The sequence below is a fragment of the Aquarana catesbeiana genome, linkage group LG04 (assembly GCF_042186555.1).
Source record: "Aquarana catesbeiana isolate 2022-GZ linkage group LG04, ASM4218655v1, whole genome shotgun sequence".
Classification (NCBI taxonomy): domain Eukaryota; kingdom Metazoa; phylum Chordata; class Amphibia; order Anura; family Ranidae; genus Aquarana; species Aquarana catesbeiana.
Genome location: NC_133327.1, coordinates 580,639,604 through 580,655,687, shown reverse-complemented (window position 1 = coordinate 580,655,687; position 16,084 = coordinate 580,639,604). Strand labels below are relative to the sequence as shown.

The following is a 16,084-nucleotide window of genomic DNA, read 5'->3' as shown; positions in this document are numbered from 1 at the left end:
GTGACGTGGAGCTGCGATAGCCGCAAAAGGTGGCTCTACATTGACTTCAGGGGGCTGAGTAGTTATGTACATTGAATTTTTCTGTTATTTTTTCCTATTTGTTGTTTGCTTCACAATAAAAAATAAAAAAACACATCTTCAAAGTTGTGGGCATGTTCTGTAAATTAAATTATGCAAATCCTCAAACAATCCATGTTAATTCCAGGTTGTGAGGCAACAAAACATGAAAAATGCCTAGGTGGGTGAATACTTTTGCAAGACACTGTAACAAATAGTTTTACATATAGTAGCCACATCCACACATGTAAGACAAGTAACATTAGAGGTGATGTATTCTTTATAAGCAAATACACTTTTGCACACTGGTATTGACTAGTAATCCAGCTTTTTTTCTTCATCAGCCAATGTGATTCCAGTGCTGGCAGAGAGGAGCGGGGAGATCAAACAAGGATACTGTGCAGGAGCCTGATTTCCTCCTTTTCGATTGGTGATGCCAGCAGTTATCAGGATGCTGGCGGCTGGCCTGTGCAGTGCCTAAGGTTGTAATGTTGCACAATGGAAACCTGTGGCTTTGTGTAACAAAAAAGCAGGTTTGATCCACCCACTACACAAAATTGGCTCTCACAGGCATCACAGCCTCAAAGCAACCACATCACACGTGACCAAGTGGCATACAACCTATTAGCAAGTGCAATGAAACTTTACTAGTACAAAAATAGCTCACAAGAGCATTAAGATATACACATTCCTGAAGAAAATATATTAAATTATCAATGAAATGTCTAGTTAGCCTTCAAAATGCATTATCAATTCTATGACTAGTTATTCAAATGCATTAAAATACTTCCCATAGCCTAATCTGAAACCATAATTTTGATCAATTACCATATATCAATATCTTTAGTCAAAGTTTCCTAGACATTTCAAATAGTCACAGCAAATTCCACTTCAGTAAGGTTGTCACAAGTTATCAAAGCATTTCAAGTCCAGCAAGTTATTGCAAAGCAAATGAAGGTATAAGCTAAGCATGTGCATGAATGGGTAGCAAATAAAGCTGGAATTAATATACAGACTTATTAAGAAACCTCAGTAGCATATAGTAACCAATGGTTGCTGGGAAAACAATATATTTGCATAAGTTACACTGGTTGAAATTTCAACACAGGTGCTAAACAGCAGCCCAAATATCAGTGCACATTAACTTCAGTCCAAAGCTAATAAAGAGTAGCAGATGCAAATAAAAGCTGGAGATAGCTGACCAGGAACCCACATTACAATTAAGAACCCACATTGGTGAACCCCTTCATGACATTAATACGAAAGAAAAGGAGAACCCCTTAGCATAGCATTTGCCTCTTTTCATAATGCTAAAATTGAAGGATTGAGAGAGGGGAATATTTGTTTTAAATCTTTCCTCTAGGTGTGGGGATTTTACTACAGTTCTTTTGAAAAAGGAGAAACACCTTGGCCCCTATGGGACTAAATACTGAATTCAACCTACAGGTTTTCTTGGAAAGGTGACTGTAGCTTTATCGTAGTAGAAACAGGATTTTTTTTTCCTGGTGTTTTTCTCATTAAGAGATATACCCTAGTTCATTTATAATATTTAAATTTAATGATTTTTGATTATCGATCTCCTCCTGTGATTGTCTGCTCTCTTCCAAAGTAGCTGAAGGAGAATGTAAATGTACAGCTGGTGAATTTGTTTGTAACACATGGAGGGTTTACCTTCGAGTATAAGGGTGCTGTGTTGAACATGCAATTTTTGCAGGTAGAAATAGGTGAGAATCAGCACCTCCTCCAATGTCCTGATGAAACCAGATACAATACTACATACAATAGACTCCTCCATTTCACCTCTTTTCTGGAGAGGATGTGGATCTAGTGGTACATTCTTACACATATTTTGGTCCTGTAAAATCCTGTCTGTTTATTGGGCCAGTATTTTCCAACTAATCCAGAATGTCACCCATACTCACATCGACACTTTGTCATAACTCGCTATTTTGAACTGAGGTATAGAGAAAATTCCCTTCCCACTCAGATGCATAGTTATTTATATCCTTTTATCTGCCAGATTAGTCATCACTTGCGATTGGCTTTGTAACTTTTGCCCTTCTTGCTCTGAAGTAAGTCTGAAGTAATAGCCCTCACTCAGTTGCATTGTGTTTACGAATGCATGTCGCCTCGAGCAAGGGCCACCTCTGCACAGCCCAAGCAGAATGGTCCTAGTAGTCTACTAGGTATAAAGACGTGTACAATACTAATAATTACTATAACATTTTTAAGAGATTATAATTCCTCCTTTAAGATTTGTGAACATAATACTGATCTCTCTACCGCTAATCTATGTTCCTATTGAGTATATCATTTATGGTTCTGCTGCCACAACTATACACAAGAAGTGTTATGGTATTATTTGCAACAGTTGATATACTTCCTTTCCAGTTCTTTTCGTTTATTTACTTACCATTGAACTGCATTGTATTACTGTATACATCAAAATTTACAGAGAAGTTTACAGCGTTTAATAAAATAATTGTGATCTTGCAATAAAGATATTTTTAGGCACTTATTATAGTGGTTATAGGGTGACAATCCTGTCCCTAAATTGGGCTTCATTTTTGTCACATGTGCTTCTGATAGAGATTGGAAGTGGTCATTTCAATACACATTAAACATCATGGTCCACTGTTGTCCTTTAAGAAATTTCATGCAACCATCGCTGGAGTGCATACATACAGACAGGAAAAGGCTGCAAGAGATCAGCAGCACTAAGATGTAATAAAGAATAAAAAAGGCCAAATGGCCATTTTAGGTCCACAACAGTATAAGATTCCACTTCCCTTTGTGCAAAGGTGTGAGGTGGGAGATGTCCTGGCTGCAGCTGATTGGACAGGTGGGGATGCAATCATGTGACAGGTTCCCATGAGTTCAGATGAACAGGGTTTGGACTGAGTTTGGACCAAACTCAGCTTATCTTAAATAGGGACCCTGCCCTGAGCAGTGTTATCCCTAGACTAAATTTAGTTCTGCTAGGCTGTAGTCAGCCAGAGCTCTGATAGTTCTGCTTACTGTTTCTCTCTCTGCTGTTCCCATAATTATAGGTATAGTGTAAAAGGATCTAATATTTAGCTTTATGAATATTTATGTCTCCCTGGTCAACTGCTAGGAGGTTTATGGTCAGTGGTGCATGCTGGAAAACTATATAAATATTTAGAAGTGACCTTGGAAAGCTCTCTTGCCTTTGACACTCTGCCTGGGCTGGGTGTGTGCTACTGTGCTTTTATCACACCCAGACTTGCTGCCTGACAAGGGTGTTCTGTGTTACAGAGAAGCCCAACCTGGGGCCTGCAGCTTCCTTTTGTCCTGCTGAAGTGCATATCCAAAGTCAAAGAAACAGGAAAATGTTTACCTGGATTGGAGCACCAGGGGTGAAATTTTGTCTGATACAGAAAGTTTCCTGGATAGCTTGGTAGAAGCTACTGCCAGTAAGCATTGTGGGAAATTCTGGGGGGCTCAGCCATGGAGTAGGTGTGCTGATTTGAAGCTGCTCTACAAAGTGCTTTCTGACTTAAAGGTCTTTTTTCTGTATTGACTGTGAGTTCTGATAGGAAGTCTGGATTTTCATCTTATTGGGTATCCTGGTACCCTAAAACCTTCTCTCCTGAGTCTATTCATTGTTTAATTAAAATGGTTAAAGTTTTTGTATACCTCAGTCATGAACAAAGCACATATATCTGTAGTGTTTATGTATCTCTCTCCAAAGCTCTAAGGCTCTGTTCACATACACTTATTGGCCACTTTATTAGGTACACACCTGTTCAATTGCTTGGTAACACAAGTTGCTAACCAGCCAAACACAGGGTAGCAACTCAATGCATTTAAGCATCTAGATGTGGTGAAGATGACTTGCTTGTAAGGAAGAAATTTGCATGCAGGGTCTATGAAGGATAGAGTTATGCTTTAGTTAAGAACTATGTTTTAAATATTATTATCATTTGTATTTTTCCTGATTATCCAGATGATTGTTGCACAACAGCACATGAAATCAGCAAGTATTTCTGGGAAATTATAGTACAAATGACATAAATAGTTCTAGGAAAACAGATAATTAAGATGATACTCAATATCCCAGTGGTCAGTGTGGCCAAAATGTTTTATTAATACTGTATATTCAAAAACATGTATTCTTGCCAGTATGATTACCTTGTTGTCATATAACTATCTTATCATCTTATTGCTTAAAAACTATAGACAATCCTCTTCTCTACTTTCTGTACATTTGTATATATGACTGAGACATTATTAAAAATCTCTGAATTTTGGGTGAAGCACGACTCTGTGTGACTCCATGTTCCCAAGTGTATTTTAAGGTACCTTTAAGCAACACGGCATCATACTGCAGTTACTAAATTCTATAGGAAACAGTTTATAGAAACTTTAACCCTTTCCTACATTGCTGAAGTTCAAACCGAGCATCAGAATGGGGAAGAAAGGGGATTTAAGTGATTTTAAACGTGGCATACTTGTTGGTGCCAGATGGGCTGGTTTGAGAATTTAAAAAACTGGGATTTTCACACACAACTATCTCTAGGGTTTACAGAGGATGGTTCAAAAAAGAGAAAATATCCAGTGAGTGGCAGTTGTGTGGATGAAAATGCCTGGTTGATGTCAGAGGTCATAGGAGAATGGGCAGACCGGTTTGAGATGATTGAAAGGCAACAGTAACTCAAATAACAACCAAGGTATGCAGAATACTATCTCTAAACGCACAACACATTGAACCTTGAAGCAGATGGACTATAGCAGCAGAAGACCACACCGGGTGCCACACCTGCCAGCTAAGAACAGGAAACTGAGGCTACAATTTGCACAAGTTTACCAAAATTGGACAATAGAAGATTGGAAAAACATTGCCTGGTCTGAAGAGTCTTGATTTTTGTCGCAGATGGCTGCAGGGATCTTTTCTGCCCACATTCACGCTGTTATTTGTTATTGCTATATTCCTCTTTGTGTTACATTTTTGAGAGACTGTTTTCTTGGATTTGCCCAAAGCCTATTCTTAGTTTGTTTAATTCTGAACAATACATGATCATTGAAAGAGCTGGCTACATTGGCCTCTGGAGACAGATAGTCTGGTCACCTGGGCTGCCTTAAAGTGTACAACCACTTTTACCTACAGGTAAGCCTATATTGGGGCTTACATGTAGGTGCTGGAAATATCTCCTAAACCTCCACGGTTTAGGAGATATTTCCGAAAAAGTCAAGCGCTGATGACTACAGCGCATGCTCCAATTTCATCGGCACATGCACACTTTAGAAAGGAGTGGGGACAATGGTGACATCACAGGCTTCGGTTTCAGGTAAGTGACTCATAATGGGCTACTATGCGATGGATAGTAGCCCATTACTTTACCTTTGTAGGGAAAAAAAGAGGAAGTAAAACCCATTAGGGTTTACTTCCTCTTTAAATGCTGTGTTAATTAACATGTTAATTATATAGTTGTCAGCTAAGTTGTTGATGGGGGGGGGGGTAGCCATGAGTCAGCCCTACCTCGTTATCTAACCCCTTGTGTTAAAACATGTCTAAAAAAGGCTGTATTCTGTGTAAGTCATTCAAGATTCATACAAGCTATTACTGGCTAGCCTTGTATTCAATGCAGCTATAATTAATATATCTCTCTGATGGTTAGACTAGAGGAAGCGGCATTACTGACGGAAGCACTCAGCGAAGTGTGGGATAGGATCCGTCACAATTTCAAATGGTAGGGTCAGAATTCGGCGTTAACATAAATTCATGGATCCATCCTGCCTTGTATCAACAATTCAGGCTCTTGGCACACTTTGGGCCCCTTAGTATCAATTGAGCATTGTTTAAACACCATGGCCTATTGAGTATCTTTGCTGACCATGTCCATCCCTTTATGACTACAGTGTACCCATCTTCTGATGGCTACTTCCAACAGGATAATGCACCATGTCACAAAGCTCAAATCATCTTAAACTGGTTTCTTGAACATGACAATGAGTTCACTGTACTTCAATAGCCTCCACAGTCACCAGATCTCAATCCAATAGAGCCCCTTTGGGATGTGGTGGAATGGGAGAGCAGCATCATGGATGTGCAGCCGACAAATCTGCAGCAACTGCATGATGCTTTCATGTCAATATGGACCAAAATCTCTGAGGAATATATTGAACACCTTGTTGAATCTATGCCAGGAAGAATTAAGGCAGTTCTAAAGGCAAAAGTGGTCCAACCTGGTACTAGCAAGGTGTACCTAATAAAGTGGCCCAGTGAATGTATATGCAAATTGGATGCGTTTGAACTGCATCCGATTCGCATGATATGCCTTTTCTATAGAGCCGGTTCACATATATGAGGTGCAGCGGCAGTGCAAATTTGCTGCAAAATTTTCCTGTCCTGTGCGTTTTCTGAGCACAGTAGCACAGATGTGAATTCCAGGCTCAATGCCTTCTATGGGAACATTTTTTAAAAGAAATGGTGTGGGGTCCCCCCAAATCCATAACAGACCCTTATCCGAGCATGCAGCCTGGAAAGACCAGGAAAGGGGGGGAATGAGTGATCGGCCCCCCTCCTGAACCATACCAGGCCACCCCCAAAGCACCTTGTCCCCATGTTGATGTGGACAAGGGCCTCTTCCCCACAACCCTGGCTGGTGATTGAGGGGATCTGCAGGCAGGGGGATCTGCAGGGTTGTTGGGGAGAGGCCATTGTCCTCATCAACATGGGGACAAAGTGCTTTGGGTGGGGCACAGCCCATTGGAGAAATTATTCCTTCACCTGTGCGCTGTTGCTAGATCTGAGTTGTATCTTTTTACACGTAACATCTGTGCAAGGGATGCCTCTTAACAATAAAGCGGATGATTACTCCTTGCATGCATTAGCATATTCCTATCAGTATCTTTTTTGGCATAGTTTAGTACCCAAAATGATACTTTGTGGTGTATGATGTTTATAAATATTAAGACCCAGGAAATATTTCTTACGCTCAGAGCATGTAAAAGTTAGTTTGACAAACAGTTGTGTAACATTCAGCTTATCAATTTGAGTGGCCAACTCACCCGAGATGCCAGTCCTTAAAAAAACAGGTAATTTTAATGTTTTATCAATACAGTAGTATTGTACTACTGACTAAGATGGGATAATAACACAGTGGGCTCCATTCACAAAAGCATCTTGCATGTGGTATTTAGGTGTCTGGACACATTTTCCCTAAATATCACATGCAATCCTGCAACTGTCAATTCACTATACCGTTTGCGCTAAATGCTGCATGAAAAGGCATTAAACTCAATTCACACATGTAAATAATTAAATAAATGCATACAGTAATTAAGTAGTAGTCCAGACATGCGGTAATGATGAAAGTGATGACTTTGGTCATCACACCTGAATGGGCAGAGCATGGACATGTTTAAAAAATGGTGCCAAATCACAATCCAATGAGCATTTGACTAGTCTAACCTCATTTGCCAGATATCCCCTAAATCCATAATGGAGCTATTTGAGGCCAACTTCTTGGAGTTTCAGGCCATTCTAAGGATTGCCAGGAGTAGGGATGAGTCGAACACTCCCCTGTTCGGTTCGCACCAGAACATGCGAACAGGAAAAAAGTTCGTTCGAACACGCGAACACCGTTAAAGTCTATGGGACACGAACATGAATAATCAAAAGTGCTAATTTTAAAGGCTAATATGCAAGTTATTGTCATAAAAAGTGTTTGGGGACCTGGGTCCTGCCCCAGGGGACATGGATCAAAGCAAAAAAAAGTTTTAAAAACGGCTGTTTTCAGGAGCAGTGATTTTAATAATGCTTAAAGTCAAACAATAAAAGTGTAATATCCCTTTAAATTTCGTACCTGGGGGGTGTCTATAGTATGCCTGTAAAGGGGCGCATGTTTCCTGTGTTTAGAACAGTCTGACAGCAAAATGACATTTTGAAGGAAAAAACTCATTTAAAACTACCCGCGGCTATTGCATTGCCGACAATACACATAGAAGTTCATTGATAAAAACGGCATGGGAATTCCCCAAAGGGGAACCCCAAACCAAAATTAAAAAAAAAAAAATGACGTGGGAGTCCCCCTAAATTCCATACCAGGCCCTTCAGGTCTGGTATGGATATTAAGGGGAACCCCGGCCAAAATTTAAAAAAAAAAATGACGTGGGGTTCCCCCTAAATTCCATACCAGACCCTTCAGGTCTGGTATGGATTTTAAGGGGAACCCCGCGCCAAAAAAAAAAAAAAAAACGGCGTGGGGTCCCCCCAAAAATCCATACCAGACCCTTATCCGAGCACGCAACCTGGCAGGCCGCAGGAAAAGAGGGGGGATGAGAGTGCGGCCCCCCCACCCTCCTGAACCATACCAGGCCACATGCCCTCAACATTGGGAGGGTGCTTTGGGGTAGCCCCCCAAAACACCTTGTCCCCATGTTGATGAGGACAAGGGCCTCATCCCCACAACCCTGGCCGGTGGTTGTGGGGGTCTGCGGGCGGGGGGCTTATCAGAATCTGGAAGCCCCCTTTAACAAGGGGACCCCCAGATCCCACCCCCCCCTGTGTGAAATGGTAAGGGGGTACAAAAGTACCCCTACCATTTCACTAAAAAACTGTCAAAAATGTTAAAAATGACAAGAGACAGTTTTTGACAATTCCTTTATTTAAATACTTCTTCTTTCTTCTATCTTCCTTCATCTTCTGGTTCTTCTGGTTCTTCTGGCTCTTCTGGTTCTTCATCCGGCGTTCTCGTCCAGCATCTCCTCCGCGGCGTCTTCTATCTTCTTCTCCTCGGGCCGCTCCGCACCCATGGCATGGGGGGAGGCTCCCGCTCTTCTCTTCATCTTCTTCATCTTCTTCTCTTCTTCTTTTCTTCTCTTCTTCTCTTCTTCTCTTCTTCATTTTCTTCTCCGGGCCGCTCCGCACCCATGCTGGCATGACGGGACGGGACTTCCCTGTGGCATTCCCCATGACGTCACAGGGAAGTCCCGTCAAGTCACCGTGCGTCAGAGGGGGGGCGGGGTCAACGGGTGGCCCCGCCCCCCGTTATTTAAGAACTTTCAGACGAGGAGCGCCGTCACACAGCGGGAGCCTCCCTCCATGCCAGCATGGGTGCGGAGCGGCCCGGAGAAGAAAATGAAGAAGAGAAGAAGGAAGAAGAGAAGAAGAGAAGAGGATGAAGAAGAAGATGAAGAATAAGAGAAGAGCGGGAGCCTCCCCCCATGCCATGGGTGCGGAGCGGCCCGAGGAGAAGAAGATAGAAGACGCCGCGGAGGAGATGCTGGACGAGAACGCCGGAGGAAGAACCAGAAGAGCCAGAAGAACCAGAAGAACCAGAAGATGAAGGAAGATAGAAGAAAGAAGAAGTATTTCAATAAAGGAATTGTCAAAAACTGTCTCTTGTCATTTTTAACATTTTTGACAGTTTTTTAGTGAAATGGTAGGGGTACTTTTGTACCCCCTTACCATTTCACACAGGGGGGGGCCGGGATCTGGGGGTCCCCTTGTTAAAGGGGGCTTCCAGAATCCGATAAGCCCCCCGCCCGCAGACCCCCACAACCACCGGCCAGGGTTGTGGGGATGAGGCCCTTGTCCTCATCAACATGGGGACAAGGTGTTTTGGGGGGCTACCCCAAAGCACCCTCCCAATGTTGAGGGCATGTGGCCTGGTACGGTTCAGGAGGGGGGGCGCACTCTCGTCCCCCCCTCTTTTCCTGCGGCCTGCCAGGTTGCGTGCTCGGATAAGGGTCTGGTATGGAATTTAGGGGGAACCCCACGTCATTTTTTTTTTTAAATTTTGGCCGGGGTTCCCCTTAATATCCATATCAGACCTGAAGGGCCTGGTATGGAATTTAGGGGGACTCCCACGTCATTTTTTTTTTAAATTTTGGTTCGGGGTTCCCCTTTGGGGAATTCCCATGCCGTTTTTATCAATGAACTTCTATGTGTATTGTCGGCAATGCAATAGCCGCGGATAGTTTTAAATGAGTTTTTTCCTTCAAAATGTAATTTTGCTGTCAGACTGTTCTAAACACAGGAAACATGCGCCCCTTTACAGGCATACTATAGACACCCCCCAGGTACGAAATTTAAAGGGATATTACACTTTTATTGTTTGACTTTAAGCATTATTAAAATCACTGCTCCTGAAAAAACGGCCGTTTTTAAAACTTTTTTTTGCATTGATCCATGTCCCCTGGGGCAGGACCTGGGTCCCCAAACACTTTTTATGACAATAACTTGCACATTAGCCTTTAAAATTAGCACTTTTGATTTCTCCCATAGACTTTTAAAGGGTGTTCCGCGACATTCGAATTTGCCGCGAACACCCCAAATTGTTCGCTGTTCGGCGAACTTGCGAACAGCCAATGTTCAAGTCGAACATGAGTTCGACTCGAACTCGAAGCTCATCCCTAGCCAGGAGGAGAAGAAGGGTGGTTGTCATGCATCTATGATCCTTTAAGTAGCCCACTACGCTTGAGGGTTTCCTTGAAACAGAAGTGCTCTCTAAATGCTGCGTAGTCATGCCATACCACCCATGACTGAGTCTGGCTGTCCTGAACTTTCTGGGAAAGGCCTCCTATCAGATGGTAACAGGAGAAGTAGTGTAGGTATCATAGCCACTTTTCTCCCATTTGCTTGCTAAGGCCTTGCAGGGTTTCAGGCAAATTGTCCCAAATACAGTCAGGTCCATAAATATTGGGACATCGACACAATTTTACTCTTTTGGGCTCTATACACCACCACAATGGATTTGAAATGAAACGAACAAGATGTGCTTTAACTGCAAACTTTAAGCTTTAATTTGAGGGTATTTACATCTAAATCAGGTGAACAGTGTAGGAATTACAACAGTTTGTATAGGGACCAAAAGTAATGGGACAGATTAACAATCATAAATCAAACTTTCACTTTTTAATACTTGGTTGCAAATCCTTTGCAGTCAATTACAGCCTGAAGTCTGGAACACATAAACATCACCAAACGCTGGGTTTCATCCCTGGTGATGCTCTGCCAGGCCTCTACTGCAACTGTCTTCAGTTCCTGCTTGTTCTTGGGGCATTTTCCCTTCAGTTTTGTCTGCAGCAAGTGAAATGCATGCTCAATCGGATTCAGGTCAGGTGATTGACTTGGCCATTGCATAACATTCCACTTCTTTCCCTTAAAAAAAATTTTGGTTTCTTTGGTTGCAGTATGCTTCTGGTCATTGTCCATCTGCACTGTGAAGCATGGTCCAATAAGTTCTGAAGCATTTTGCTGAATATGGGCAGATAATATTGCCAGAAACACTTCAGACTTCATCCTGCTGCTTTTGTCAGCAGTCACATCATCAATAAATACAAGAGAACCAGTTCCATTGGCAGCCATACATGCGCACACCATGACACTACCACCACCATGCTTCACTAATGAGGGGGTATGCTTTGGATCATGAGCAGTTCCTTTCCTTTTCCATACTCTTCTTTTCCCATCACTCTGGTATAATTTGATCTTGGTCTCATCTGTCCATAGGATGTTGTTCGAGAACTGTAAAGGCTTTTTTTAGATGTTGTTTGGCAAACACTAATCTGGCCTTCCTGTTTTTGAGGCTCACCAATGGTTTACATCTTGTGGTGAACCCTCTGTATTCACTCTGGTGAAGTCTTCTCTTGATTGTTGACACACATACACCTACCTCCTGGAGAGTGTTCTTAATCTGGCCAACTGTTGTGAAGGGTGTTTTCTTCACCAGGGAAAGTATTCTTCGGTCATCCACCACAGTTGTTTTCCGTGGTCTTCCTGGTCTTTGGGTCTTTTGGTGTTGCTGAGCTCACCGGTGCGTTCTTTCTTTTTAAGGATGTTCCAAACAGTTGATTTGGCCACACCTAATGTTTTTGCTATCTCTCTGATGGGTTTGTTTTGTTTATTCAGCCTAATGATGGCTTGCTTCACTGATAGTGACAGCTCTTTGGATCTCATATTGAGATTTGACAGCAACAGATTCCAAATGCAAATAGCACACTTAAAATGAACTCTGGACCTTTTATCTGCTCCTTGTAAATGGGATAATGAGGGAATAAGACACACCTTGTCATGGAACAGCTGAGCAGCCAATTGTCCCATTACTTTTGGTCCCTTAAAAAGTGGGAGGCACGTATACAAACTGTTGTAATTCCTACACCGTTCACCTGATTTGGATGTAAATACCCTCGAATTAAAGCTGAAAGTCTGCAGTTAAGGTACATTTTGTTTGTTTCATTTCAAATATTATGGACCTGACTGTATATCTACCTGCCTACCACACATCAGAATTGGGATCAAATCGGGAATGATTTCTATGCGATAGCTGGGATACCCAATGTTATGGTAATAGGAAGGGGTGCCAATCCCTAAACATATAGGTTGTCTGCAATGCAAATATATTCATCAGAAATGTGGTTACTGGCTTCCCAGGATCTGTCTATGATGCCCACATATTAAGGCAATCCCAGCTCTGCCACCATTTTGACACAGAAAACAGAGTTACCACTTTTTATAATCAAATATGTCTTAATGCATGCCATATACCTTATGCATGGAAGCATATGTTTACATGTTATACTCCTGTGTTCACTCCTCACACCTTGCACACAAAATATACACAACAACTTTTTAGCCTTGGCTCTTAAAGAAATGGCTAAACCAGATCCTCATCCTGGTGTACCCATTTCCAACTAAAGACACTTTACATATGGCCTAAGGCCTACACATTACAATAATGTTCAGCAATAAAAATAAAAACATAGGGAAGAAATGTTCCTGTTATTACCCACTCATCATGATACACTATTGAATGTTATAAAAATTGCATTTTCAAACTGAATGGTAGGTGATTCTGGCTATTCTTGTCTGCCCTGGCTGCTAACACAACTATTGAGGTGCTCAACATCTGCAGAATTTCATTACAATGCAGCAATTACTAAGACAAGAAATTTAATTGAGCAGACCTTTGGGGTTCTTAAAAGCAGGTTCCACTGATTCTCACTATCTGGTGATTTTCTGTGCTATGGCCCTGAAAAAAGTTGGTAACATGTTCTTATCCTGATGCATGCTTCATAACTTAGCCCACCGTGCAGGATTGCTCCTGGATATTGAGGTTCAAGACACTGATGAGGACCCTATTGCACCATTCCCTGAATCTTATCATGATGAGTGTGTCCATCAAGTCTGACAGCTCTTCATACAAAGCTATTTTGCAAGGTATGCATCAACTCTAATGCCGTGTACACACGGTCGGACTTTCCGATGGGAAATGTTGGATGTGAGCTTGTTGTTGGAAAGTCCGACCGTGTGTATGCTCCATCAAACATTTGCTGTCGGACTTTCCGCCAACAAATGTTTAAGAGCAGGTTCTCAAATTTCCTGCCAACAAAACTTATCGGAAAGTCTGATTATGTGTACACAAGTTCTTGCACAAAAGTTCACGCATGCTCTGAATCTAGCAGAAGGAGCCGCACTGGCTTTTGAACTTCTTTTTTATTGGCTCGTCGTACGTCTCGTACACCACCGCGTTCTTACGTTCGGAATTTTAGGCCAACATTTGTGTGACCGTGTCAAAATCCACGGTTTAGTTGTCAGAAAATCTGATCGTGTACACGCGGCATTACGCTATATATCTTACCATGTAGTTAACTCTGTTTTTGGTGAAAAGGCTGTGGTTGTTACAAATAAAGCTGTCTGTAACCCTCTCACTTCAGCACAAACTGCTCATTTCAGCAGCTTCTGTTGAAGCTCTGAGCACTTGCTTGAACATATGTGACATGTACTGGCAATACATACATTTTAAACCAAGATCTTGGAGATATCTTAGGAGAAAATGTACGCCACACAAATCCATTCTTGTACTTACCTCTCTTGTTGCGCAAGGTATCGAAACCTTTGGCCAGCCCTGTAACTTCATGGATGTAAGGCACCAGCATACAACATTTCAACAGAAGTTCCTAATCTGCCACCATTTTTTTAGCCTAGAAGAAAAGAGATAAGCAATGAAGCAAACAAGTTAGACATCCAAGATGTACAGAGGATAAAGTGTCATTTACTTGAGACAAATTCAAGACATTTGTAGTCATGCTTTCTAATGTCAGTACACGCAATCAGACTAACCTTTCTTTCCTGATCAACGCCAGTTTCTTCTTGATGTTGCCCTTGATGTCTTGCTATCTCTTTTTCACATTATCTTCACTATGGGGTGCTACTCCCACTGCAGTTACAGCTCTTGTAATTATTTTCCATTGCTTTTTCTTCCAAACTTGATCACTTTTAAGCATGTGGGAACCCAGCAACTTGACAAACACAGGAGACAAATTCTCGACCAAGGCCACGTTCTCTGCATACGTGAGCTCCAGAGTTTGTTGTCGACCATTTGAATGTTTCCTCTTGTTAGGGGTACTGGCTATTTGTTTGACACTGCTGTCACTGGAACATTCATGATGCCTGCTTTTCTTTCATCATGAGAGAGTGGTCTTCTTGCAAACATCACTGCTGTCAGTTGGGGGTTCCTCCACACAGGGCATGTAAGTTTGGTCCGCACCCTCATTAACCACTTCTGTACTGCTATCTATGTAGTTGACTTGGTTCAGAGTTAAATGGCAATTTGGGGCCTTTGGGATTCGTCTTCTTCTTCACTTGCCAAGATGGTGGGAAATTGTTAATGACAAATCTGCTGAGATGGTTTACTTGTTTGACTCCAGCATTCTCAGAGATTTAGACTAACCTTGCTTTTGTTTCTTCCAGATGAGAGAGATGGGTGACATGTGGATTCCATGATGGCTTGCTTTTGGGAGAACAATGTCTTTGGGGCACTATGAAAAATACAAAGATGCTTTTAAGTTGCTGATTATTTCACTTTACATTTGACATGCAAAAATACCACTAATTATTTACGATAAACATTGCTGATTTTACCAAGCCCATCCTTCCTGCATTTTTTGGGTTAATGCATCCTGCACAGCACTGTCTATTGATTATTTGCACCTTTTAGGTGAAGTGAGACCACTTGTTAGTGATAGCAGCTATTATTAATTATTCAAAATGAGTTTACACCACTTTATTTCACGAGATTGTGCAGATTGATATTTACTTTATACCTCCATAACATGCTTTCTTGTTTCCCTGCCTTGCTCCTGGCTCAAAATAGGATGTAGCATCTATTGGACACAATAAAAACATGTTACTCCCAATTTCTGAACATATGCAGGTGCACGTATGAATAATAAATATATACCCACATTGGACCATGGGTGCTTTAAGAATGAAGCAGGTAAATTGTGCTCCATGTTTTCATATTGTAGAAATGGAAAAAATACAATGTTTGGAAGGTGCAGAAAAAACAAATGAAGCACATTTAAGAACAAGAGAAAAACACTTTTCCAAAGGATGTCTTGAATACAGTAAAGAAAACATAAAAAAGGAATACATAAGCATTTGTATATGTACCTCTACTGTTAATAAGTCTGCCTCAAAGTTGGATGTTTGGAGCTGGAATAAAGAAAATTTCTTGTTAAGATTACATGTAGTGTGTGGTTATCCTCGTTACCTATTCTAACCCATATCAAACAAATGCACAGCAAACATTTTGGGGCATGTTACAAAAGTCCAAACAAATGGGGAAGAAAGGCTGAACATTCACACTGGGCATTTTTTGCCAAAAAAGCAGCAAACGTGTGCAGCAAGCAATGAGGGAAAGAGAAGTGTACTGCTAAAAAGGGGTCTAAGCATGCAGAAATTAGCCATTTAATACAGAGCAAACATGTGCCACATGCAAGGTATGCATCAGAAATGAGGCAAAAAATCTAGCAAAAAAACATACCACAAGCAGGACATGAAAGTGAATTAACTGCTAAGACAAGTGAGGCTGTTAAAAGGCTTACCATGTGCTCCACCAAATCCAGAATGTTTGGCTTTTCTTCTGCTGAAGTGTCCTCTACCATCGCTCACTTCTACCAGGGTTCTGAGAAGTGTGCACCGAAAAAGAAGCGCAGCCCACTGGATATGACGACACCTGCGGTAAATTAAAGCACACACGCGGTAAAATTCTGCACC

The 16,084-nt window shown here is 41.6% G+C and overlaps 1 long non-coding RNA gene across 1 annotated transcript in view; it reads left to right on the top strand.

Moving 5' to 3' along the window:
- LOC141141579 (uncharacterized) overlaps positions 1-15,508 on the top strand; it is a 192,829-nt gene extending 177,321 nt beyond the window's left edge. Inside the window, exon 4 of the long non-coding RNA XR_012244139.1 lies at positions 14,777-15,508. This is a non-coding gene — a long non-coding RNA (uncharacterized lncRNA). The remainder of the gene's footprint in view (positions 1-14,776) is intronic.
- Positions 15,509-16,084: the final 576 nt, after the last annotated feature.